Source organism: Bactrocera dorsalis, chromosome 1 (assembly GCF_023373825.1).
Source record: "Bactrocera dorsalis isolate Fly_Bdor chromosome 1, ASM2337382v1, whole genome shotgun sequence".
NCBI lineage: Eukaryota > Metazoa > Arthropoda > Insecta > Diptera > Tephritidae > Bactrocera > Bactrocera dorsalis.
In genome coordinates this window covers 25067729-25094239 of record NC_064303.1, presented here as the reverse complement: position 1 = coordinate 25094239, position 26511 = coordinate 25067729, and the positions used below count along the sequence as shown (strand labels likewise).

At 35.5% G+C, this 26511-nt stretch overlaps 1 long non-coding RNA gene across 12 annotated transcripts in view; it reads right to left on the bottom strand.

The window, feature by feature from the left end:
- The window catches only part of LOC105233374 (uncharacterized), a 56912-nt gene extending 38454 nt beyond the window's left edge, over positions 1 to 18458 (bottom strand). Inside the window, exons 1-2 of one of the 12 annotated variants that reach the window (XR_007421395.1) lie at positions 17038 to 18458; positions 14142 to 14384 (exon numbers count right to left, since the gene is read on the bottom strand). This is a non-coding gene — a long non-coding RNA (uncharacterized LOC105233374). Of the gene's footprint in view, positions 1 to 14141; positions 14526 to 17037 lie in introns of all 12 variants that reach the window. The other 11 variants (XR_007421397.1, XR_002184086.3, XR_003846203.2 and 8 more) reach the window with 11 other exon arrangements.
- Between the last annotated feature and the right edge of the window lie 8053 nt (positions 18459 to 26511).

Below are 26511 nucleotides of genomic sequence, written 5' to 3'. Positions count from 1 at the left end.
TCACAAACGCTGCAAGATAAACTAAACGGATTGGCTTCAAATGTCGTTTTGAAGCGTTTGTCCGCTGAACGCCAATGATTTTTTATTGCTTCACTTCCAGTAATATTGACATCTCTCAGTTCCGTGCAGATCCAATAGATATATCGATCGTCTGTTCATTCATTTCGTCCATAAGTATAGGTAAAGACCAATGTATGATTTTTGATGGAACTGCTGCATTTAAATTACTTATATTTAAAATTAGAATTCGCACTCAGCCAACTGAATACAGGTCCATCTTGAAGGTCCGCTGCATATAGCATAGAATGAACTCACATATGGAACTCGTTATATTCAAGAGGTATTCCAGAAAAGCTTATGAACATCATCAAAGCTCGCTACGTTGGCTTTGAATGCACAACACTCATCTCGAGGAACTGCCTTACGGAGGTGATATTGCTCTCCTGGCAGTAAAACCATAAGGCTTGCAGATGAATCTAAATAAGCTTGGCGAGTGTGCTGGTGATGTGGACCAAAAATTAACGTGAATAAAACCGAATTCAATCTATACGATTCACTGTACTAGCATACGACAAAGAGATATCGCCATCGGAGGTTCTACTGAAAATATTGTGAAGCATGTCGTACATTTGGTAAACTACACATCATCTATTCCTCTAGATCTGTCTCAGTCAGCACTAAACTTCGTATTTTTAACTACAACATGAAAACAGTATTCTTACAGCGGTTCCGACGAGTGAAAGAATGAAGCTTTTTGGGAAGAAAAGTTCGTATGCAAAATCAGATCGATGCCAAAAACTGAGCGACTAGTTCGCGTATATACAGACAGACAAACAGACTACCATGACTAAATCAACTCAGCTCGAAACATTGATGATTTTTAGTTATACTATACTAGGGTATATGGTATACTTATAAGGTCTCTGACGTTTCTTCTGCTTGTTACGACACGATTATACAGACGTATATACATAAGTATATACTTATTTATTCATTATTCTTGAAACAAAAAATTTCATTTGCTCAGTTGGTTACTTAAATTCAACCCAAAATACTAAGCTTTGGTCAAAGAAACATTCAAATCAACAAATAACTGGTAGATAAAAGAAATCAAGAGCTCGTATGTACACATACATATGTACTCGTATGCTCAGCTTAACGCTGAAGTCAAAATAATAATTTAAAATTTTCATTTACATATGCATACTTAAGCCGGTATTTGCGCCAATCAGCTGAGTAGCAAACAGTAAGATGATGAAAACACATATTTACCAAACTACTGGAGCTACAAATATGTATGAATGTATAATTATATGTTTGCAATTGACGTTATGAGGTCGGAATGTCAGTTATTCAGCTGATTGCTCTTCGGTAAAATTTCAAACGAATACTAAGAAACGTGAGGTGTAGTTTGATTAGTATGAGAGACTTTGGCGAAAAGGTTTTCGCATTCTTACAACACTCGAACATTTTTAGACCAAAAAGCTAGCTGCCGAAATAAGAATAAAAAATGATTCTTGATATTCATTATTGACCACCCCACACAGCCACTTGATCAACATACATATCTTAAAAGTCCAAAACGTACTCGAAAACTGCAAGAAATGATACTTTTGCTCTCAAACCGACCTAGATACGAAATGTACGTAACCGAAATCTACCAGGATTTTTAACCGGACAAGAATAGTCTACTTTTCAGCATTCCTCAAAAGAATTATTTGATAATGTCTCTAAGGCGATCTAGAGACATTTTTGATGATTTCAGTACCAAGCGACTAATTGTTCTCTCCAAACCAGAAGAGAGAAGTCGCTCATGCCGAATGAGTTTGATTTAAACATAGAGAAGAAGACAGCTAAAATAAAAACAAACCTGTATACTTAATCAGTCCGTTCGGCAAAAGAATGTAAAACAAATAAAAGCGTTCATAGCTTGGAATGTTATTTTGTCATCAACACTTCAAGCTTAAGTCACATTCTTTTATTGAACATAATTTGTAGCTGAGTTTTATAGCCTCTTACAATTAAGACAAAATTAGCAACATGTTTTACGATTTTGTTTACTTCATTTCTACTTAAGGTTATAAATAAGGGTATGGAATAGAAAATTGTATTTAATTACTATCAAACTACATAAATGTACGGTTTAATTTGCAAAGACTTATTTGGTAATCATATATACGTATTTATAATACAAGCAAATGTAGTTATAATGAAATCACATCTGTCCGCAGAAAAGTAGAGCCTAGCAGTTGTCTCTGAGTAGCAATCAACTTGCTGCTGAGAGACTTTTTTCGGCCAAAAATCGGAAAAACTTTTAGCGGTTATTTACGAAAAATACTCGACGAATTTCTACTGCTGCTGACATAAAAGTTCGCTCTTCTCCCATAGTTTAGAGTTGCAGTTGCTCCCAAATATGTGCACATCAGAGCGGGTCGATTTACGCGAGAAATGATCTACGGATCATTCTGAATAACTTTGTCCAAGATAACGGGTGGGCCATCTAACGTAACAAATATTCAGTAAAAAGTCTACAATTTACGAAATGGGTCGCTATTCACTAGAAGAAAACTGGGAAATATTGAAAACTTTTTCCCAAAGTGGTGAGTCTTCAACCCAAACTTTTCGGACGAGGCTCATTTCCACCTCGATGGTTACGTTAACAAGCAGAATTGTCGCATTTGGGGCACAGAAAACCCGCACGTAATCGTCGAGAAGCCAATGCACCCAGCACGAATCACTGTATGGTGCGGATTTTGGTCTGATGGAATCATCGGCCCATTTTTCTTCGAAAATGAAGAAGGAACCGCCGTAACCATCAATGGTGAGCGATATCGCGCAATGTTAACCGAATTTTTCTTCAAACAAATTGAAGAGGAAGACTTGGACAACATTTGGTTCCAGCAGGACGGCGCTACGTGCCATACAGCAAACGCTACACTCAATCTTTTACGCCCTATCTTCGAAAATCGCATAATCAGCAAAAGAGGTGATGTGAATTGGCCTCCCAGAAGCTGCGATTTAACTCCGTTGGACTATTTTCTGTGGGGAGCTGTTAAAGATAAATGTTACGCCAACCATCCAGAAACAATTCAAGATCTAAAGTACGAGATTCAAGCTGCTGTAGCTGCCATAAGGCCTGAAACCATCGAGAAAGTACTCCAAAATTGGGTGGATCGGATAAGCTACTGTAAACTCAGCCGTGGTGGTCATTTGTCCGAAATTGTTTTCCACAAACAAATTTCACAAAATAACCTTTTAAATAAATGTTACCCCTTTGGAAAACATCAAGCCGTTTTTTATATGGCCCACCCTGTACTATGGGTCTAAAAGCGGTTTCGATCCAGCGATTATCAAGGAAAAGTTTTGTAGGAATTGTAAAAATTTGTGCGTAAATTTTGAGATATCCGAGTGTTCTATTGATCATTTGTCGGAATCGGGCAGCTCTATCATATATCTCCCATATAACCTATCGCCTTAAAAGCCGCTTCGTCTAAACCGATTTTAGACCCATAGTCTAAGTTTTTCAAAATGATTCATAAAACATTTTTTGCATACGCGATTTTTTAAAAAAAAATTAACCCGCTCTAATGCATATGCAACCGAAAATGTTTAATTTTTCCTACAGTGACTCAATTTTAAATGCACATGGTGCACAGAGGCAGATGTAAATACATATACATAAGTACGAATACATATTTCTGTTTACACTCGTACTCGTATACCCGATTACACGTGCGTAGGTACGAGTGCGTCTATCACGCGCATTTTATACGCGAAAAAGTCAATGAATGATCTTGGCAATGATTTTACCGGCATGTACTGCGTAGTAGAGCATATAATGGCTGATTCACATATAACTTTTGCTGCGCTTTAGAATTTTTACTCTTGATCCAGCAGCTATCAACATTTTGATTGAAGATAAGCACGGAAAACAAAGCGTTTATTCATACAGATTTGAAAAGGCTGAATACAAAAAGGTCGATGTATGGCTGCTGAATCGCAACAAAATCGATCCATTTCTGAAGCAGATGGTTACAGGTAATGAAAGGCAACGTCACGCTTAAAATGGCCAAGATGAAATACGGCGATCCCGCGGAATTGTGGCCAAGCCAGGATTGATCGTCACAAACGTTTTGCTAAGTGTACTCATACAGTAGGATTGACAGCGGAAGGTCAGCTTTGGTCAATAAGAAAGGAATTGTGTTCTCTAGCGGGAAGCTCCGAAAACTGGAATAATTTAGCTGGCGAAAAATACGCTTCTCTTGAGCTTGTTAAAATCGAATGTCCTTATTCGACGGGAATATCCTTCAAGAATGTTACTTAATCCAAGTAAAGCTCAACTAACCGATACTGCATCTTGGAGGCTGCTGTAAACCATTGACCATTGATGTCTTATGGGCATAGTTACTTACGTATGGTCTTTATATGAAATGAAATGAAATTCTATCCTTCTTATTTTAATTTAATTGATTCCGTGATCTCACTTGTTCACTGCTGCCAATTTTAGAAAACAGTTTTAAATGAAACATATACGAAAATAATACAATACATATTCTATAAATACTTATAATCTGTGCACAGATACATATATATGTGCATGCATATGCAATTTGGCGTAATATTACACATGCATTATATTGAATTGTTTACGAATTTCACTGCACCTTACTTTTCTTGTAAATATATGTATAAATACCCCGCCATTTTTGGTTATGCCAGATGTTTCCACACAAACAATTCTCCTCACAGCAAGAGAACGCATTTGCTCTACAATATTCTGTAAGGAATAAGCTATATTTCCGTGTAGTAGATGAAATGCAGGGTAATCCATATAACGGTTTCTTTATCATATGTTCTTCAAACAATGACAGCTCTTTGCCAAAGAAAATTGGCAAAGTCACTTCCATTAAAGGGGCAACAAAATGAAAACCACAGGCTGGAAAGCATTGATTTACTGGATATAGCCTTTCTATGGTGGCAGTGGGTTTCTGGAACCTCGTTCCTCCCGAGACAATTTACCATCCTAAGTAAATGCCAAAATTGACCCCCTTCTAAGCCAACATTCTTAAGGTATAAATATTCATGAGTGAAAAGGTGTCCCGCAAATTATTTATGTAGTCACGTTACAAAGACGGAAGAGAGAAAGTATAAAAAACGCACAAGATTCAATCCCAACTGGTGTGGAAGCTGGTATAAGAATAGAGCGCGATAGCCCTAGTACAGCTAAGAAGGAAAGAGTGGCAAATGAATAGCGGGAAACTGATGATCAACCAGGAATATTAGAATTTTAAGTCATAGAGGCAACCGGCTAAAGTTTCCTCTTGCGAAGAAATGCCTGGGGGTGATCCCGCAAGAAATAATATAAAGCTATAGGAGACGAAGATAAAGGGTATGGTAGGCAGGCGTCATAACACGTAAGTCCTGCTTAGGGCTGGCGAACGTGAAGAAAGGATTCGTTAGATTTAGAAATATTTTCAACGTCCGGATTCAAAAGCTGCACCAGCCAAAACTGACAAATAAATAACATGTTATTTTATAGTTAATGTAATAATCCAATGCATTCTAACATATAAATTACTATATGGACCACCCTGCATGTATTTACTAAATCGCGAATTGAGTAAACACACATGAGTTTACAGGTAAGTATTTGGCAATAATGGAAATATTCACAATTCAATGATAGCAAAACAACACACTCGCCCCTGTCCACATAGCTACAATTAATTGACAACGTACTGAATATGGCCAGATCAACTAGGTATCTTAAACCAAAACAAGCTCAAAAGATTTGGTTGGAGATTTAGTAATAGAAAATTTGGGCGTTTTTATTATAGGAAATTTCGTTGTTTTAGTTTGTTTCCAATTACTTGGAGTTCCGGATTTATAGCCTATGATAGGGCTAATAATTGGTATTAAATTAAGGAATGCATACATATTTCTGCATATTCTAGAACATGAATCACAAGCTGATACTTCTCTCTTTACTTTTAGAATATAAGACTGTCAAAGTTAAAAACGTAAAACAATGTTCCATAACATTTTACCACTTTATATAACAAGTTTCTAAGGCGTAAATGTTGGTCTAGTGTCCTATAATTTGAATTTGTAAACTTTTACAAATCAGAAGTATTGCCATTAAAATAGACTCCTGAGCCAATACAAGCAGGTCAACGCTTAATGCAATTCCCCATTCACTTAATATAAGCTTCGACTGGGATGACTTTATAAGTTTGGTTTTTTTTCGATTTCAGCTCATTTTTGGAGCACTAATCGGTCGAGACATTGTTGAACACTTTCAATGTCATATTCATAAACCTTGTTTCTTTAGTTCGAAGTTAGGTTTTGCAAAAAAGTCAAAAATTTCAATGCGAGTCTAACATTGACACACTTCATACCCCAAACATCAACCAAAATGTGTGAAGTCGACCCATAAGTGATGTTGAGACTCTCCGCTACTGAGGTACTTTTAAGGGAAACCACATATTTCGATATCCACCCTACCGATTTGAAATTTGGTATGTGACATCCTCCGACCTTTATATATTGCAGAGCGAAAATGAGCTAAAGCGGACTACAGCCATGCCTACTTCTAATAGAACACAATTTTAAGTTCTATCTGATTTTTCCCATTCGAGTTCACAAATCAATAATAAAGAAATATAACGGGATAAAACGTTGTGCGAAAAATGCCTTTAGAGTACGCCCCCTTATGACCAGAAATTGTCCAAATCCAATAACAACTTTTCAAGGCCCTGGGTACCGAATATATTGACCCCAGTACCTATAATTGACTTTTTACTGAAAATATAGGCCAATGTGTCACATTTATAATTAAAATTCACAGAGACTCTTTTCCTGATAGTAGTTTGTCTATGTGATACAAATGGGTTGAATCGGGTCAATACTTCCCTGATAAATCGGGCAGTATGTGAGTTTTTTGCTCATAACAGTGTATGAATTTTGTGCCTAAAATGGATAAAATTGGGTAAAAACTTACCCAATATAACTAATATCAGCATTTTCGAACATCCAGCTGACTTCACTCCATATGATACTTTGTGTTTGGATTAGCAAAAATAGACAAAATCGGTTCGATACTAAAGTCGAAAATTAATATAAAGTTTTGTCAGCACCAGAAGGAGTTTCGCGGTCTTTAATCTTTGCAAGTTGCAAGAGTATAAAATGTTTGGTTAAACCCGAACTTAACCCTTCCTTACTTGTTTTAGAATAAAACTCTAAAATTATATACAAAATTTATGTAGTTGAGTTTTGTTTGTTGTTGTTGTTTTGTTTTTGAACCAAATTTTTAGAATATATTCTTTTCAAAAATAAATAATATATGCAATTATATAAACTTAAAAATGTATATAAAATTTTCCATGTCTTTTTTCAATATTTTTAATATTCATAAGTATATTTTTATAATGCTTAAAAAAGTTCGCATTTCCTTGCAAAGGTCAAAGAGGTGAATTTTCAAATAATTTTGCTTTGTCCAAATGTTCAATGAGGCTTAAAATGGAACTTCGCATTTTCAAGATTTTTTGAATCAACAAATTTATTATTTCCAGAACACTCATACGAAGGTCGCTGTTTATAATTCAGAACTTGGGAATGTCTACTACTTTCAGGCTTCGCCTGAGGTTTCCATTATAAAGTTTTATGAGGTCTTTATATTTCTAATCAAAGCATTGAATTGACGAGTTGTAGTTACTTTTCATTCAGTGATTTTCGGTCCAGCTTTAAAAGAATTTTGAGTTGTTTTTAATTCAAAAAATTATTGGACTACGCAAAACGCTTCGAATATTTTTGCAAATAAATGTCAAAGCGTATTTTGCAAATAAGCAATGTTCAGTTTTTGTTTGGTTGTTCCAAAAATGTTGAGAGCAACCCACGTCCGTAGAATTAAATTGCGTTGCGTCAGCGCGATATTATACTAAACTAATCTTCATAATACCTACTAAATGTATATGTAGTTTAGTTTATTTAATTATATGACTAATAAATTATGCTGATCATCCGGTCATATATACACACGCATTCATGCACCAGATTGTTTTTGTCAAAAATGCCAACGCATTTTTCCACAATGAAGAAAAAGTAAGCACAATATTTAAATTTAATAATAAACATTAATATTTACACAACAACTTATACAGAAATATATATATTTCTATATATCTTTTATCTTATTCCGCTTATATAAGTAAAATATTTATATTTATTTTATTATGTACAGTAGCTGATATACAATATGTGTATGTATATACCTATGACATATCTTTTAAAAACGGAAAGCCTCGGTCGTGCGATTTGACGCCGTTAGACTATTTCCTGTGGAGCTACGTCAAGTCTGTGGTCTATGCCAACAAGCCAGCGACGCTAAATGAACTTCGTACGAAAATCGAACATGAAATTGCAGCAGTATGCTTGAAAACCGTCGAAAATTGGGTTTCAGAGGCGGATCCACGGGGGAGAACTGCGGAGAGTACATCCCACCCCAAAGTTAAAAGTTATACATTATTGCCATCATAAGTGACACTCCGTGAAGAAAAGGACTTTGAGTTGCAAGTACAAAATTTTAAAGCTCCCCCACAAAATTCTACTCTGGGTCCGCCTCTATTGGGTTGAGCGTCTGGATTTCTACAAGAAACTCGATTACGGAGTTTCATACTTAATAACATTGAATTTACTTTCACATTAATAAAGAATTTCATTGATACCAAAACTGTTTTTTGTTTTTTTAAGCGCTTTAGTAGCGCTCTTCTTCTTCTTCTTTACTGGCGTAGACACCGCTTATGCGATTATAGCCAAGTCAACAACAGCGCGCCAGTCGTTTCTTCTCTTCGCTACGTGGCGCCAATTGGATATTCCAAGCGAAGCCAGGTCCGTGTCCACTTGGTCCTTCCAACGGAGTGGAGGTCTTCCTCTTCCTTTGCTTCCCGCGGCGGGGACTGCGTCGAATACTTTTAGAGCTGGAGTGTTTTCATCCATCCGGACAACATGACCTACCCAGCGTAGCCGCTGTCTTTTAATTCGCTGAACTATGTCAATGTCGTCGTATATCTCATACAGCTCATCGTTCCATCAAATGCGGTATTCGCCGTGGCCAACGCGCCTCAACTGACAAAGTTACTATGTAATTTATGTAAATCATCAGTTTTTCTGTTATATAGTGTTAATGAATCGTTTGAAGATCGTTGTCTCATAAAATTGTTTGCTTAAATAATAATCCATGCCGAAGATATAATGTCGAATAAAAAAGTTTTTTCATACCAGAACTGAATTTTTATCGAACAGTTCGTAAGAGGCCTATATTCTATTGTAGTCCCATCTGCAAAATTTGCTCCTGAACATGTCAAATTTCTATCGTTCCGTTTGTATGGCAGTTTCACGCTATAATGGTCCGACATCGGCGGTTCTCATAAATAAGCCGCTTCTTGGGGTGAAAAGGACGTAATAAAAATTCAGATGGATAACTCAAAAATCTTTTAATGAGATTGTATAATATAAAATTTTAATGCTTAGGGATTACTAATATCAAGAAGCTACGCATAGAAGCCATCAAACCCGAACCAGAAAAGCCGGCTTCAAACTAGTCGTCAAACATTAAGTTGGATACCAAGTTAAATTGCCATCGCTTGTACAATCTTCATCCGATTAAGTCATTATATCTCGCTAAGTGGTCTTAGTTATGATATTTAGGTAAACTTCCGCTGAAAATACAGTCTGTCAATTTAGTACACCTACTTGTTAGGAGTCTATTAAACACGAACTAAAAGCAGCGAAAAACTTGCGTTGAAAAGCACAAACAATAAAATATAAATGTAAATTAGATTGAATCTTAGTTGGTAATTATGTATGAAACCTGAAATTTCTAAATTAACATGTCTGCGCTTCAGTTACGTGTTTACAAGCGGTACTCTGTCTTCCGTATAGTATATATACATATACGAGTATATATATACGCTAGTATCTGAATCAAGTTACGCCACCTTTACTACCTCAATATTGAATTTAGTGAGTTTCATTTGAAAAACCAAAGTTTATATGAAAGAAATATGTACACTTTTACTCAAATTCAGTAATAAACGAAGCATTTTTATATTACATACATACATACTTGAACAGAAAAACAATATGATTTTTACGACTCACTTTACGAGTATTACACACCTACGACATTTTTCAGCTGGTTTACAACCATGACGATTAAGAATTACATTTACATATACATGCGTGAGGTCCGGACTTTAACGCGGATGCAAAAGAACTTCTTAACTAAACTCCCGAAGCTTCTGGCGAATCACTATCAATGCGCGCGACTTGGAGTTGTCCTCATGGAACACGCTTTACGTCATGCCAAAGTTACAATGGTTGTCTCTTTCCGCGGCCCGAAAAAAGTTCGCATGAGCAAGTCGAAGGTGAAAACGATTATTATTGCCGTTTTTGATGGCTGTGGAATCGTTCACAAAGAATTCGTTCCACCGAGGAAAACTGTGAATCAAGTCCACTATTTCCAAGTACTCGAAAGATTGCGAAAACGAGTAAACAGGATGCGCCCAGACATCACTCGTAACTGAATCCTTCATCACGACAACGCGCCGTGTCACACCGCCCTCAGCGTGTCCCCGTATTTGGCCTCTAAAGGGATCGCGGTGTTGCAACAGCCGCCTTATTCACCCTGTGACTTTTTTTGTTTCCTAAAACAAAATCGGTGGTCAAAGGAACCCATTTTAAGTCGATTACGGACATCCAGGCGGCCGTGAATAGGGTACTCGCGGACATCCCAGTCGAAGCGTTCCACAAATGTTACAAGGCATGGAAAACGCACTGCAATCGCTTTATAGCTGCCCAAGGGGACTACTTTGAAGGGGATGACAGAGTTGTAGAATAATTTTCAAATATACGGTTTTTATGGAATCAGTCTCATTACTTAATTGTCATACCTCGTACAAGGCCAAATTAAGAGTTTGGCCATAGGGGAGCAGCTCTTAGTAGATGATTATCTGCAAATCCTACCAAACACATAGTAAAACCTACCGCGACCATCTGCCTTGGTTTGGCCAACGTTTGCGCAGGCTCAACTAGTTTTTTAGAAATCTTATGTTCTTTCTTACGTCATAAGGGCAAAAACCATTAAACGCTTTTATTGGAAAACTAATAGTCTTCTTTTTACCAAACTTAATATACATTCTAGATATACGTACTATATATGTACAGCTACCTACAAAAGTGTCCACTTCCGTTTATGTGAAGTTCTTTTGAAGAATTTCATCCAACTTTATAAATCATATATATTTATATATATGTATATACACATAACGGTATTTCTATGCATACATACATACTTATGTATACCGTAAACTGTATTTATATAGTATATCTAGAAATATTTCTTAATTTACGTGCCAAGTTCAATCCTCTGTCGAGCACATTTGGTCAAGTTTAATGAGTGGATTAATGTCAAGATGATCGTAAACACCTATCAGCCATTAAATTTTATGTCTGTTGAATGCCGATTTGCACATATTTACATACTTATACTTATTTGTTTTTATATATAAAATAGCAATTAACTTACATATATCAAGCTGTGCAGCCACATTTTATATGAGGAAATAATCTAGAAATCTTCTACTAGAAAACTAACAGTTTTATGGACCATATACATATGTAAGTATGCATTTAATATTTATAATGATAAATAAAAATAAAAGGAAATAGTATTATGACTTATTAATTGATAGATGTACAATTAGTGAACCCACAACTAAAACACATATAAAGATAACAACCACTTTCCATAAGCGGTTCCACAAAGGATTAATTTTTACCACAGATCTAACAGCATCTGGATTATTTACAAATATTACTCTTGTTCCATACATAAAGGGTCATACATTTCGTGGTTCTCTACTTTTTAAAAGAAAAAACACAGAAACTTCAAATTTAATAGAGAATGTTTATTTACATTCGAAAGAACATCCTTTGGCATTTTCTTTTTGAAAATTATCTCTTTCAAATGTTGGCCGTGGCTACGACTCAGAAGGTTCATCTGTTGAGTCCAATTTTCGATGACTCGTTCGAACATTTCGACTAGTAACAGACCAATAACAAGCGTGATGTTTTGCGCCAAGGCCTGAAACGAAGCGTGAATGTCCGCATAGAAAATCTGTTTAGTCTTTACATATTCCCACAATAAAACAATGTGATAACACTTGATCTTGGTGGTCAATCGACCAGCCAAAACTTGAAAATCACTGTTCACCGAAATGTTCTCTCGATAAATCCGGCGCGGAATCGATTATTCATGGTCTTCGTGTACGCTCTCAGCTACGGCTGATATATTTTCCTCATTGCGTGCTGGACGAGATCTATTCCCTCGAATATTATCCAATAATGAATTCTGGATCTTAAGATGGGTGATGGCGTTGCGATTAGTATGCTCAGTAGACCAATTATGTTGACCATAAGTTGAACGAAGCACGCGAAACACATTCTTTCCAGAACGTGAATTTTCATAATAAAATTTAACAATTTGTAAACGTTGTTCAGGCGTAAGTCTTCCCATGATGACAAACAAAAGTATCATGACACCTTGACTCGACTCACGCCTGATCTTTTTGGCTATTCAAAAAGTAGTTCTACTTGGATCACCCGTTATATATGTACGTATATGTATGTATATGTAATCGTAATCTAAACCGCTTGATGCGTCATAATCCTATTTTTACATCTGTCATTAAACCTTTCGCAACAGCTGTCTCCATTCTGTATACCATTTTCCTCTGATAAGATACCAAACTGAAAGCTTCAAATGTTGTGACCTTGAGTTAAGTTTAATTTTGCCGCCAACTCACATTACAAGGAAATATTAAATATATTTGTTTTAGATAGGAAATCGACAGGAATGTACTAACTGTGAATTTTAGCATTCAAAGAAGTTGTATTTGTCGCTTATTTTCCATCTTAATCAATTACCTATGAAGAAGAGAGTTTGGGGGAGTTTGGTCGAGTTTTCGAGAGGACCGAAAAATATCCTGACCGTATAGATATTAGTATTTATATGAACACTGTCAGATCAATCAGATTTGGGAAGAACCACCCTGAATCATTTCAAAATGAAGAATTATTTGGAAGTAAGCAAGCAGTAGAACAAAGTCGCTACGGTAGAATCTTTGATAACAGCTTAGCACTAACAACGATATCGAAATGTCGACTTTTCTTTTCAAATATAGCTGAATAATTGGCGCAGAAATATAGAAAATCACAAGTGAGGCTTATTTCGAGGTATTCAAGAGATTAAGAGAAAGAATCTTGATGGGTTTTCTACGATAAATATACATACAATTCGTTAGCAACCAAGGAAAATTTCGTCGAAGCTGCAAAAACGATTGTGGATGGCTGTAAGATAGATTTGAACAAGAGAGATCTCTAAAGATATGAAAGGTTAAGTTAAATATATCACCCATGAAGATTTGAATATGAGAAAGCTCTATGCACAGTGAATGCCACGCGAACTCAAAAGTGTCATACATTTCATGAGCTTCGAAATGCTCCCACTGAATTATTCGAATCCGACCGCAAGCAACTTTTCCTGTTCTCAGACCTCTAGAGAATTGACGCCGAAAAAAGTTACCGTCAATACTAATGCCCAATGGCCAGTCTTACATACTACGAAAATTTTATACAAATTCAAAGATCCCAATAAGCGGCATACATACTAAATGATAATATAGAATTTGGTGAAAGGAATCTAGTTCTCTTTAAAACGATATGAGCTTCTTACCTGCGGGTTACTCACATATCAAAGTGGCTAAGTCTGCTGAAGTCATTGGTTAAGTATTGTGTTATCTTAACTTTTTCGAAACTCTATATGGTTTCGGTATAATCAATAACGACGCTATAAAACTTCAAACTACCATTAGATGGGTTAAGAAATATGTATAAATTTTTACTAGAACCAACAAACACGCTATAGCTTAAGTCGGCTTAATCTATTTGAACAGTTTTCCACAAAAATAATAAATATTTGCATTTACATTACAGTTTTGATAATAAATTATATACTTAATACTCCATAAAAATATAATTATATAAAAATTAAGTTGATAATTTATTTAAAAATAAATACTCACTGTTTTTATTCCAATTTAAATTCGCTACTAAGGAAGTTCATTTAATTGATAATTACTTTTTTCTACTTGTCACATATTTAGTAAAGTGCACAATTTATTAGCTTTCACAATAATTAGCTAGTTAAAAATCGAATAACACTTTTCAGACATTTATAAATGTGTGTAGATATGTATGTATGTATGTACATGATTTTTTTCACAAATTCTTTGCAGTTATTCCAGTCTTTGTTACTGTTAATTTTGCTGCGCAGTTAAGTTTGAGCATTAAATATATGTATGTAAATTATTTGGCTCCTATGGCAGCTTTTAATTACATTTTTTTTTTTATTTTTTAGACTACAATGCTTCATTGCTTTCGTGCTTCAAACGATAAACAATGTCTTTCTAATGATTTTGTTTCAATAAAAAAAATTGTATGTTATGCTATATACGAGTATGAATATTAAAGAGAAGTTAGGAAGAGCTAAACTGAAGCGCGGGCGAGACTTAGATGCGCTCGCATTGCTTTAATAATTAATCATTCATTTTTATTAGTATTTTTTGAAATTATTATTATCATTTTTTGAAATATCGATCTGAAAATTCTATATATTAAATATAAATAAATATTTTTCTCCTTAAAAAGCTGCTCATTTGTCGATATCGAACTATTAACCATATACCAAATCGAAATCAAGTTCTGCTTTAGAAAACGTTTTTATTTGGCAAGATTTTTTCACTAAATTTAGCAACGATACAATATTTGAACATATTGTTCAAGTCGCTTCACAATAGCATACGTAGCTGCCATACAGACAGGCCAATCAAAATCGATATAAATATATTTCGCTGTAAAGCTATAAGAAATGCATCTGTGTAGGATATTATAACTTCGGTACAGCAGAAGTCCTTTCGTGTTTTCTATTATTTTCTATTAAATTATTTAATTTTATTTTATTAAAATTATTATTAATTTTTCTTGTTGATGCAGGTCCAAGAAAGTACCTATCACCAATTCTCAAGAAATCTCATCTAATTTATATCGTTTATATAAAATACTACTATGAGCAAAAAATAGTAAACATTTTTCATAATTTCAAAATTCTTAATTTATTATTCAAAATCTATGTCGTCCCTCTCAAACAACGTTTTTTCTAATCCTCGAAATAGTGGTTAAAGTCAATTTGCAGAATAGCCTTCAATGCGCGTAGCGATTCAAGTTTAATGTCTTCAATTGAGTTAAAACAATTTCCCTGTGGTGGTCGTTTGAGTTTGCTGAATAGCCAGAAGTCAAACGGAGCTAAATCGGGCGAATACGGTGATTGCGACGCAATATTTTTTGGAAATTTGGCGAAAAACTCACGAAGAATCAATGCAGTATGCGACAATGCCTCCTTACGAAAAGCTTCGCGCAAACGACGTATAACACTCAAACAGTATTCCCTGTTGCCAGTTTGACCAGTCGGAAGGAATTCGGAGTGCACTACACCTCGATAACCGAAGAAAACTGACAACATAACCTTAATTTGTGACCTATTTTCGGCTTCGGCTCAACTTTGCCAGGATATTCGGCCGATTGATCGTCTGTTTCATGGTCGTAAGCATAGATACAAAACTCATCGCCAGTATTAAAGTCAATAAAGCATTGTTTCACAGACATTGACGCGACGCTGTTTTTCGAAAAATTTAGTGATTTTGGAATCAATTGTGATTTCACTTTTCTTACGCCCAAATGCTCTTTTAAAATGGTTTTCACTGATTCTTCCGATATTCCAATGGTGCCAGTAAGATCTCTGACTGTTCATCGTCGATATCTTAAGCATCAATTCCTTTATTTTATTGACGTGTTGATCATCGGTTAATGTTGATCAACTACGGGTGGGCTATCTAACGTTTTAAATTTGAATTATCTATATTTCGACATTGGAAACGTCAAATACCATTCGGAAAGTGACAGATATTCAGTAAAAAGTCTAAAATTTACGAAATGGGTCGCTATTCACTAGAAGAAAACTGGGAAATATTGAAAACTTTTTTCCAAAGTGGTGAGTCTTCAACCCATTCAATTTTACCGAAAATCATCTTTTCGGACGAGGCTCATTTCCACCTCGATGGTTATGTTAACAAGCAGAATTGTCGCATTTGGGGCACAAAAAACCCGCACGTAATCGTCGAGAAGACAATGCATCCAGCACGAATCACTGTATGGTGCGGATTTTGGTCTGGAGGAATCATCGGCCCATTTTTCTTCGAAAATGAAGAAGGAACCGCAGGAACCGCAAGAACAAGCAAATTGAAGAGGAAGAATTGGACAACATTTGGTTCCAGCAGGACGACGCTACGTGCCATACAGCAAACGCTACACTCAATCTTTTACGCCCACTTTTTAAATTTAAAATTTTATATGGCCACTGTATTATTTTACTTTTTTAATTTTTTTCTATGCTAAAAATTACATTATGTTGACTATTTAAAGCAATCTGGCAGCACAAAGTACACATTTTCTGCAATTTCATTAGCACAAAAATAATTTATATTAAAACTATTAAAGGCTTCTTAAAAATTAAAAGACCGTTACTTCTCTCTTTCTCACACACATATAAATTTATTTATTATTTTCAAAAGCTTGTCATAAAAAAAAAAACAAAAAATAATTATAATTTTAAGTTCTGCGGGAAAATCACACGTAATAACATAAAATCCGTTATGCTCAGTGCTCGTCCATATGTACATACATATATATAGGCTAATATTGTATGCAATCCAGGTAGTATTATTTTTGAATAATATTTTTTGTATGGTAGCAATATTATTACTGTTGTACACACATATTTATTTGTTATTCTCGCAGACTTTTATTTTTTGTTTTATATACTTTTCTACACACGCACTTTGTATGCTCTCCCCTACTATTTACCACCTGTTATGCTCTTAATCGCACTTTCATCACTTGATGTACATATGTATGTACATTGTAGAACAAATACAAGAAGCACAAAAACATTACATGAATTGCTTGCCCATATTCTTAGCTTCTGGTACATATGTACATTCGTGTACTTGTTCTTTAGTGTTTCGCAATTTTTACTATTTTGTTGTGATCGGCTCTTTCTGTTTACTGTGCACATGTAGAACATACAAACATACAAAGAAATCGGCATTGCTTTAACACTATAAGCACTATAAGTAATTTAGGCGGTATAAACCAGCAGTCAAACTGATAACACAATAAAGTGTACACAAAGTACGAGCATACGTTTGTATGGCTGATTTTATTTTCACTGCGCGTCTAATGAATGAGGCATATGAGCACTTGTTAAGTGAGTTAATTACTGATATTAGTAATAATTATATTGACTACCACAGTATTGGCAACAAAAGCACAAAAATATTTGTTGTTTCTCTTGTACATTTTATTTTTAAATTTTTCTTTTTATTTGTGCTGATAACAAACAAAGTTTCACGGCACTAGGTGGCTCAAGTTCAAGTGTTCGCACACATACACACATCTGTACATTTTGTGACAACTTGAACCCACGTCGGCGGTCGCAACTAAACGATCATTTGCGTCACAAAAACAATGCTGCATATTTTTTTTTACTAAATTATTATTACTAATATTAATTGCTAACAATTTTCAATTTAATTAGATATTTTAATATATTTTTTTTTTGTTTATGTTTTTTTAATATATATATTTTTTTTTAATGTCGAAAAATTTCTCATTAATTGAGGTGCGTTCATACTTTGCATGTAGACACATATGGTAGATATGTTATTTATGTGCATAAAACCGAATTGTCAAATAAAAACAATAACACACACACATAAAAATTATTTTACGCGAATTTATTTAGCAAACTAAAAGACAGCAATTAATTTTCAGAACAGCACCGACGCATCACATACGGCGTATATCAAAAGACTAAAATTTAAATTAAAGCATTTAAGCGCGTACGCTGCTGGCGCGCACTCATTCGTAGTGACGAACATGCCGCTAGCTGTTGTATTGATGCCTCCACTTGCGCGTGTGTATGCACGCGCAAAGCTTGAGCTCCACTTGCCGGGAGTACGCTAGCAGATTTATATATGTATGTATATGTGTAACGTCCAGTGTGAGGAAGTGTGTAAGTGAGTAGGTGTACGGTGCGCCGGCAGTTACTCTCAGCGTTCTTTTCGACCACTGTGATTGTGCCAAACATTGTTGCTAATAAAACAATAACAAAACTGCGTAAATATGTAAAAATTTATATTTTTGCCAAAATTTTGGCAAAACAAAAATACGTAATAACCGTTTGATGCATACGGGGGCTAATAAATTATGAAATGTTAACAATTTATTAGCGTTGATAGTTCCATATATTTAAGAATTTTCGGAATTTAGAGAATTTTTTGATATACATACATGTGTAGAATAAATAGTTACATACAACATACAATAGGCAATTTAAACATGGTACCGGAATTCGGTACATATTAGAGTTTGGATAAAAATATCCATCTGAGCTTCAACCAGAAAATGATATATACACATACATATGTACATACAATATATACAAAACCAACATGACTAGGGTGGAGCCAATATCACCTAACGTTTATTCGTAAAAAGTATCGCATATTAGCGATTACTTGAAAATGGTACTTTCCGAAATTGGGTACATCTCACATATAACACATGTAGATGAAGTGCTCCATCTAAATGAATTGGTATTCAGCATGTTTCGTACATTTCCTCACGGATCTTGAAATTTCGGACAGATCTCACTGAAATTATGTGATATTAATCAAGTCGAAAATAATATATAGTCCAACCTGGGTAATAGTCCAGTCACTTAAGCTTAAATTAGGTAAGAATCTCGGAATTCGATATACATTTCTGTAAATCTTACCATAATGACTGGACTATAAGTGAGAGCTGGATAAGTGATAAAACTCTATAAGTGAGAGTAATAGCCAGAATCCGTAATTTTAGGCTCCCAAAACCTCTATTAGCGAGAAACAGAAACCTCAGTAAGAGAGAGAGCCGTTTTTGCCTCATGGACCTCCGTAAGTGAGGCGGCTACTTATCTATACCTCTACAAGTATAAGTGACAATCGAGCTTTATTTATATATGTAGATTATTTAGGAGGAACTATAGTTACTATAAAAATGCATACAAATGACAAAACAACTTTATGCTATAGTGATTCGATCTGAACAATTTCTTCAGAGATGGTAGCTAATAAAAAAGTTTAAGTTTTATGAAGTCAATTTGATGTCTTGGTGCTACACTGGGGCTCAATATGCTAAAGCTACTAATTTTATTGGATTTCTGAGTAGATTTTGCTCGTTGGCTATCGGCAAACCTTGGAGAATCAGCGTGGTTAACAGTTTTGGATGTTGGTCGAAGCGGAAATCGAATCCAAGATACGAGGGCTGCTATATCTTTATATATATATTTCTGGCCTAATAATGAAAATAGGCATATTTATCAACGAAAATGTTTTTTTTTTCGTTGGATTTGGCTCGTCTTGGAAGACCCACACGGTCGATTGCTGTTTTGTTTCGGGCTCATACGCATAGATCCATGATTCGTCACCTGTGACGATCTTATAAACGTCTTTTGAAACACCGCGATCGTATTTTTTCAGCATTTCTTTACACCAATCCATACGAGCCTTTTTTTGAGCGATTGTCAAATTGTGCGGGATCCAACGAGAACAAACCTTTTTTACGGCCAGGTGTTCATGCAATATCGAATGTATGCTGGTGGGAGAAATGCATAGGCATGCCTCTATCTGAAGGTATGTTACATGACGGTCTTGCATTATCAGTTCACGTACGGCATCGATGTTTTCTGGCACAACGGCTGTTTTTGGACGACCTTCACGGAATTCGTCTTTGAGCGAGCGTCGGCGACGATTGAATTCGTTGTAATAGTTTTTCACAGTGCTATAGAATGGTGCTTCATAGCCATACAAAGATTTTAGTTCATCGATGCACTCTTGTCGTGATAATCCACGTCGAAAGTTGTGAAAAATGATCACACGAAAATGTTCACGAGTTAATTCCAGTTTTTGGCCGAGATGAATTTTTTAATTCCCTGTAAATAAAACAATTTACGATTAAATGACAAAACGTTCTGAGTGATGTTATGCTTAAAAATGTCAAACTTTCCAATGGAAATGTCAGATTGCACCTGGCAACACTTAGTGTTGCCTAGTCCAGAAATATATATAGCAGCCTATGTAGTGGACTCTTCTAACTCGAAAACCACCTTTTAATATCAAAAAAGTTATTAAGAAAAATCATTATAAAAGTGGTCATACAAAATATATGGGAAAATTTGCCATCGTAGCTCTTTAGTTTTAGAAGTTATAACCTGAAATTTGAAAAAAATAGAACAAAAAAGCACTCGGAAATTGTAATTAAATTCTCCGGGTAAATTATTTTTCTAAAAAATGTATTTTGCTAAGTAGGGGTGTCTTTAATTACTGTGCCAAATATGAACGCGAACTGCAGCTATTAAAGTTGGTAGACCTTAGTACTGCGTTCGTATCATCTAACAAAGAATTTGTCCCAAATGTGGTATTTGTAACAAAATTTCGTGTGCGTATTCATTGCGAATGTGGGAAAACGCGTATACCAATTCAGTTTTATCAAAAACACAAGCCTACGAGTGGTACAAAGTCTTCAAAGAAGGTCGAGAGATCGTTGAAGATATGCCTCGTTCTAGACGACCTTCGACGTCTTCAACTGATCGAAATATTAAAAAAGTGAAGGATATGAAAACCAAACTCTATAAGTCGCTCATAATTCCCGTCCTGCTATATGGTGCAGAGGCTTGGACGATGTCAACAACGGATCAGTCAACGTTGCGAGTTTTCGAGAAAAAGTTCTGCGAAAGATTTATGGTCCTTTGCGTGTTGGCCACGGTGAATATCGCATTCGATGGAACGAAGAGCTGTACGCGATATACGACGACATTGACATAGTTCAGCGAACTAAAAGATATCGGCTATCAGACTATAATGTTGTCTGGATGGACGAAAACACTCCAGCTCTGAAAGTTTTCGACGCAGTACACGCCGGGGGAAGCAGAGGAAGAGAAAGTCTTCTACTCCGTTGGAAATAGCAGGTGGAGAAGGACCTGGCTACACTTGGAATATCCAATTACCGCCACGTAGCGAAAAAAAAAAACGACTGACGCGCGGTTGTTAACTCGGCTATAATCGCGTAAGCGGTGTCTATGCCAATTAAAAAGAAGAAGAAGGATATGATGCCTGAAAATCGTCAGGCAAATGTTAGAGAGATGGCAAGAGAGCTCGACATTTCTCTTGAGTCCATTCGAATGATTTTGGTGAATATTTTGGGTATGAAACGCGTTCTTGCTCGACACGTCCCGATAAAGCTGAATTAAAAAAAAAGAGTACGATTAAAAACTTGTCAGACAAAGTTTTCAGAAATTATTAAGTAGTGAATCGATTCTACCTATATTTGACATATGGGCAAAGTATTAACAGGAAAATATGTTTTTCGAAGTTCAATCTCACAGTTTGACCGATATTTTCGATAATAATCTCCCAAAAGAAACTGGTTATCAGGGGATCGAATAGTTGTTATCCTATTTTGACAATTTTTGGTCATTAGGTGGCATATCTTAAGGGCACTATTCGCATAAAGTTTTATCTCGATGTATTGATTTGTTTACTGTAAAATGAAAGAATCAGATGGAATTTACAGTTTTGTTATATCAGAAGTAGGCGTTTCTGTAGTCCGATTTCTCAAATTTTCACACTGTAACATAAGATTGCCAGAGGAATATCACATACCAAATTTGGTACGTTTGAAATCGGTCGGGCGGATCCCGAAATTAGTAATTTCAACTAAAAATGTGCCGTGTCATGCCGGTCTTGCACGGACTGTCATTCAGAATTCAACTCGTCTCGTCATCCTGATCATTTAGAAATAAATAACTCTTTATACATATGTCTCGATCTGTTTTAAATCATCATGATTCCATCCTAATCTATATCAAAAGTTATATATAACCATGATAATAGCTACAAAGATAATGATATTATTTTGGTACTTACACCTTTTAGCATCTGCTTGGCGAAGCTTCTCTCGCCTCGTATCCACTTCATTTATCACTGATGTTTTCATAAATTTGTGCTAATATGCATTTTTATCATTTATATTGTACGTAACGGGTGATTTTTTTGAGGTTAGGATTTTCATGCATTAGTATTTGACAGATCACGTGGGATTTCAGACATGGTGTCAAAGAGAAAGATGCTCAGTATGCTTTGACATTTCATCATGAATAGACTTACTAACGAGCAACGCTTGCAAATCATTGAATTTTATTACCAAAATCAGTGTTCGGTTCGAAATGTGAAAATCCGCTTTTTTATCGACAAATTTTGTTCAGCGATGAGGCTCATTTCTGGTTGAATGGCTACGTAAATAAGCAAAATTGCCGCATTTGGGGTGAAGAGCAACCAGAAGCCGTTCAAGAACTACCCATGCATCCCGAAAAATGCACTGTTTGGTGTGGTTTGTACGCTGGTGGAATCATTGGACCGTATTTTTTCAAAGATGCTGTTGGACGCAACGTTACGGTGAATGGCGATCGCTATCGTTCGATGCTAACAAACTTTTTGTTGCCAAAAATGGAAGAACTGAACTTGGTTGACATGTGGTTTCAACAAGATGGCGCTACATGCCACACAGCTCGCGATTCTATGGCCATTTTGAGGGAAAACTTCGGACAACAATTCATCTCAAGAAATGGACCCGTAAGTTGGCCACCAAGATCATGCGATTTAACGCCTTTAGACTATTTTTTGTGGGGCTACGTCAAGTCTAAAGTCTACAGAAATAAGCCAGCAACTATTCCAGCTTTGGAAGACAACATTTCCGAAGAAATTCGGGCTATTCCGGCCGAAATGCTCGAAAAAGTTGCCCAAAATTGGACTTTCCGAATGGACCACCTAAGACGCAGCCGCGGTCAACATTTAAATGAAATTATCTTCAAAAAGTAAATGTCATGAACCAATCTAACGTTTCAAATAAAGAACCGATGAGATTTTGCAAATTTTATGCGTTTTTTTTAAAAAAAAGTTATCAAGCTCTTAAAAAATCACCCTTTATAACATTTTGTTATCGTTTATTTTTGGAATTTTCGTCTTTTGCTCACTTATTTTGCGCTGAGGCATTAATAAAAACTGATGATACACTAATATGACACTTGGGACCAAAATAATCAACACAGAATGCATCTACAAGAGCTGTTAGCAATAATAAGTATATTGCTGTTTTTGTTTTTTTGAATTGCCGCATATATTTTACGTTCGTTGTTTGTAACACCTAAATCCTAACCGGTTAGATAGGGGGTTATATATATCAAATTGATCAAAATAAGAGACGAATTTAGTTCTGGGTGACTGGCAATCCGATTGTCCGAGCAAACAAAGCTTAAGTAAAAACAGTGAAGTTATAACAACCTTTAGAAATAAAAAAAAAATTCAAACAAGAACTTGATTTTCATCTTTCAGTTTGTATGGGACCTATATTATAGTGGTCCGACCTAAATAATATGCTAAAATTGTACTAAGCCATATTTTGTGCTGATATCTTTTCAAAAAAAAAAGATTACAAAAAATATATTTTGATTGTTCAGTTTGCATAAGAGCTATATGCTATAGTGGTGTGATATCAGCGATCCTGAAAAATCAATTTCTCGGGACTAATCCGCGTATATACAGACAGATGGACAATCGAACGCGGCTAAGTCGACTCAGCTCGTCGCGGTGTTCATTTGCTTATGCATTGTAAATATCGGCCAATATTTAATAAATTGTACAAAAATTAAGTGAGCACAAGATATATAGAATATACAAGTGCGTTCCAAAGTAAAAATGATCTATATGTCGACTGGTGCGTGAGAATCTGCTATCTTTATCGATTGTCCAGTGAGAATTTCATGACATTTCATCAATTGGAGTTTGTTGCACGATAATGCACCGTCTCATCGATCGACGATTGTGACTGATTATTTGACCAAAAATCTCATTTTAACCATTAACCACTCTCCGTATTCACCTGATATGGTACCGTGCGACTTCTTTCTTTGTCCATGAAAGAAAAGCGTTATGCAGACGTAGAGGTCATTCAAAAGGCTTGCACCTTAGATCCAATATACCTGTTATTAGTAATTTCCTACTTTCCTTGGGTTGTAGAAAGCTGTGTGCATAATGGGTCTCGCATTCGCTAACAATAGAACAAAAACAAATTCGAGTGCGACTTTCTCAGCAAGATTTGGAGTGTTTTAAAGAGGATAAAGTGAATTTTATGCGTCGATTCATCACTATGGATAGGACTTGGGTCTATCACCATGATCCAGAATCAAAATAAGAGGCTAAAGAGTGGTGTGAACCTGGTTGTTCGGCTTCGAAACGAGCTCGTGTCCGGAAATCGGCCAAGAAGGTTATAGCATCAGTTTTTTTGGATGCGAGAGGAATTTTGCTTGTGAGTTACTTGCAAACTGCTTAAACAATTAAATTAGGGAAATTTCACAGCGGAAGTACTAAATTCTGAATTGAGAAAGAGTCGAAATCTTGAGTACAGTATGAGACATATATGCCCGCAGAGATATCGAATTAATGGGGCGTTCAATAGTCGCAAGCGGCATCGTGTCTATATGTTTTTCGTAATACGTGGTGTCACCTAGCGTCAGTTGACGTTGACGAAGCGATACCGAGAACATGTGGTCGACAAACGAAACGCGAAAATTACGACGTGAAAACTTGCGAAGATTACTACAGGGTCTCTGTCTACATACTTCTGCTGGATACCATCAACGAATATTTGTAAGCTCGTTTTTCACAAGAAGTTTTGGATGGTTACTAATTGAGTGTGTTGCTCCCAGAAAAGCAAGTTTTTTAAAAGAAAACGAAATTGATGATCTAATCGGATGCTTGATAGAAAGATTCGGGAATCTTCTAGATGTTGAAAAAAGCGTACAAAAATTCAAATTCAAAGGTGAATTAAGCTACTGGCAATGCCACTGGCAGCAGCAACAAAAAATTGAAGGCAGCGAAATTCCAACTTCTGCACTGGAAACATTAAGAAAATGTGATGTCGACATATTCCCAACAATCCACACCTATCTCCGAGTATTCTGTACACTTCCCGTAACAAACGCGAGCTCTGAACGTTCTTTCTCTTATCTTCATCGCATCAAAACATGGCTTAGGACGACTATACTTCAAGAAAGACTAGTTGGATTAGCGTTGCTTCATACGCATCATGACATCGAAATCACCGCCGAAAAAGTCATCGAAAGATTCGCAAAACTTGGCAGTCATCGTTTTGCGCTATGAAACACACAATGTTAAAGGATTTTTCTGTTTGAATTTTTAATAAAATAAGCCACTATGTAACGCATGCATATGGTTGACTTTTTGTTTATAACCACTTTGTTTACCTAAAAATTGGAATTGATAATTTTTGTTTCATAATTTCTACTGTATTTCTCTCGCAATAATAAGTTTGAAACCCAAATCGAAGGATGAATTCAATAAAAAAAATTCGGCTTTGAAAATTTTTAATATGGTGACGATTATAGCATCTATCGCTGTGTTAATCGAAATATATTATAAATACATAAGGGGTATTCAGACTAGCCTTGTTAATGCGTTAGTCGTTATTCGGTAGTATTTTACATGTATTTTGTTTTTGTAAAATTAACAGACTATCGTTCCACCGAGTAACGAACTATCTATCTGGCAAGCTTGATAATTGTTTCGTTACTCGGTAATATCACATCAGCTGTTCTCCTGCTCCTCTCTACAAGTATATCAATTTAAAGTACTTACCAGTAAAAAATTTCATCTGCTCCACATAATTTTCAATTAAATTACTGACAATTTTTGATTTTGCACTTTGTTGAGGCATTTTTACTCTTTAATAAAATTGAATCAGCTGTTTCGGAATAAAATTTACCATACTACAGAGGTAGAACAAAAAGTATGTTCACAGTTAAGCCTTTTAACGAAGTATCAACTAACGAATTACCAAATTAACAGGCTTCGGTCTGAATACCCCTATAAATAATAATTTTGTACAATCACAAGCGCATTGATATCGAGTAGGTATTCATGTACATATGTGTGTGCATTGGGTATTACATTTTCGATTTTCGTTCAGCTAACATTTAATTACATTTTTTGGTTATCATTTGTATCAAGTATATTGCCAATATTGTCGAGAAGATAAGCATTATCACAAGTTGCCGTTTGTGTATGAGCACTTTTATTGGTGCATTTATAATAATTTGGCATATGAATTTTTGGTTATTTATAACAAATGTACATAATTAAATGGGAACGACAAGCCCGACTA